Genomic DNA, 2,950 nt, shown 5'->3' with positions numbered 1-2,950 from the left:
ATATTATGTTATGAAGTGATTTTGAACTGGTTACATTTTAAACGTGTAAATTGGATGTGATATGTGAACCGGTAGCAAGTTCTAGGGTTGAATGGGGATTAGGGTATGTTCAACCGGGTTTTGCAAAAGGCAAATAAAAAGGTGTTTGATAGTCTCATGTTTCACTTAGTATTTTTTAGAGCACATCTGGAGTGCGACAAAAACATAGAAGACCTTTTGACTGCTACTTTGGCGAAGTTGATAGCAGATTGTGGAGATTGTGGAAGAGCATTCAGACCGGAAACCCTAGTTGCGAAGAAGTCTGATGATACCAGTAAATCTGATGCAGTAGATGAACAGAAGATAGTGATTATTGAACCAAAATTTCAAAATGATGTTGAGCATAATAGTGTGGAGGATACTGCTCAACTGGTGGATGAAGATGAAGATGAAGAACAAGAATAAGAAGAAACTTCTATACCGGAACCCGTTATACCTAGATATGTAAAGTTGAATCACTCTACAAAACAAATAATTGGAGATAGGAATGTTGGAGTACAAACAAGAAGAAAGATCAGAGAAAGTGCTTGTCTGACTTCCACAATTGAACCAAAGACAATGAGGGAATCTCTTAAGGATGATGAGGCTATTACCAAGAAGTTTGGGAGGACAAAAAAATGGAGTGGTTATACAAACTTACACCTCCCGTCAGATCCTTTGATGAGTTGGTCAATAAATTTATCACTCAATACTCCTACAATATTCAACACGCAATCACCATGTTGGATGTATGTAATACCAAACAGAAAAACAATGAAACATTTATGGTGTTTCTTCAATGTTGGAGATGGATGGCTTCGAGATATCCTCGAGATGTGCCCGAAAAGGAAAAGATGGAAATTTTCATCGACAATCTCAATAGTGAGATGGGTTACATACTCAAGCTCCAATGCATACCATCTTTTGCCAAGTTAATCAAAAACGGAATCCAAGTAGACGAAGCATGTGTCAAAAAGGGAACATTGAAGTCCTTCAAAGAAGGAGCTAATTCATCCAACTCTCACTTTAACAACCAGAACAATAATAACCACTTACACAAATCTAGGTTCTACACCAAAAACAAAAATGTTGTTAACGAGGGAGGAACTGATGCTAATGATATGAAGTCCAAACAACCAATATTGGCTTTATCAGGTAATCCTCAGGCTACCAAGAATCAAAAGGTTGTTAACCAAGGCACTAACACTTATACACCAAATACCAATCAAGGACCTTCAAATACAAACACCACAAACAATACCCAAGGCAACAACACAAATCGAGGACCTAATCCAAATTTGAGGGGTAACACCAACAATTTTCCAAATAGACGCATTTACACACCATTGGGGCAATCCTTAGGATCAGCATTCCAAGAACTCCTGGCAAACAAAATCATCACATTACCATCCATAAACAACTTCGAACCTCAGATTAAACTACCTTCGTGGAATGACTCACATTTCTGTGATTTTCATCGAAACAAAGGACATCACATAAATGACTGCATGGGGCTTAAAAACATTGTTCAAGACATGATTGATCGAGGTAATTTAACAATTGATGGTCTCAAAATGAATGGTGATCATGACGCGTTTAAAAATCATCTCCCAAATTACAACAAAGAAGGAGCTTCATCATCAAATGATACATAGGGAGCTTGCATCAATCATCTGTACAACAACACTATCAATCATATATCAACAGAGGATAATCAGATAAACATCATAAAAATCAAAGACAAACAAGACCATACATCAATCATTGTGACAACTCGAGTTCAAAAATATGTTTCGAAAGGGCATACATCAACATCAACCACTATCCCCAAGACTCAATATGATTTGGAAAGTCAACTGCGAAGAACCCCTGTTCAAATATCCATACTTGAGTTACTCAAACTTTCGCCAAAACATAAGGACATCCTAGAACAAGCTCTAGTTGAAACAAATGTACCTCAAGATCTGGATATTGATAAATTTCAAGCCATGGTGGCTCACATGATAGGGCCTCATAATCTCACCTTTTCTGAACATGATAATATCTCTTTGAGTCATCTACATAATACTCCCCTTCACATTGAAGTCTTAGTCTACAAACATCGAGTTAAAAGAGTATTAATAGATGGAGGAGTTGGTCTCAATATTTGTACCTTAAAACTTATCTGTGCATTAGGCTTCTCTGATCAGTCTATTGATCCACACAAAAAAATCACCATCAAGGCATATGATGATGAAGAAAGATCATCCAAGGGAACAGTGATACTGCCTATTCAAGTAGGACTGATACAAAGAGACACTATGTGCCAAGTCTTAGACATAGACCTCACATACAATATTTTATTGGGTCGTCCTTGGATACATGAAATGCAAGAAGTATCATCAACTTACCACTAGTGTGTCAAATTCCCATATAATGGGCAGGAGATTTCCATATCAGCAGATAATAACCCCTTTCAACATTGTAATGCTATGGGGGCAGCCCAAGATAGCTTGATTCCACACAATGGGGAAGCTCAAACTTCCTCAGCATTAGATCAGCATCAAGAAAAGCTCAAATCTTTATCCATGGATTTCAAATAAAAAATGAAAATCAAAGAGCAAGGCATGGGAGAATACTCTTCTGAACCCATGTGTCTAACCAAATTACCAGCATCACCAAAATCTCATGGACAACATTCTGCATCGACACATCAAGCAACACAACCCATCACCAAGTTTGATGGCAAGTTCATTCAATTGGGTACATTAGCACGTGAATCAGAAGAAAAAGACATCCTTAGCTGGCTATACAAGGATGAGGGAGAAGACTGAGCTGCTACTATGGAGGTAGCTATACCAACACAATGGTATGGAAAAGGATACCTGATCATGCAATGGATGGGATACAATGGCAAAGGACCTATAGGCAAGCGTCAAGAAGGCATTACAGA

The sequence above is a fragment of the Cryptomeria japonica genome, chromosome 10, assembly GCF_030272615.1.
Source record: "Cryptomeria japonica chromosome 10, Sugi_1.0, whole genome shotgun sequence".
Classification (NCBI taxonomy): domain Eukaryota; kingdom Viridiplantae; phylum Streptophyta; class Pinopsida; order Cupressales; family Cupressaceae; genus Cryptomeria; species Cryptomeria japonica.
Note: the sequence above shows the minus strand (reverse complement) of the source record.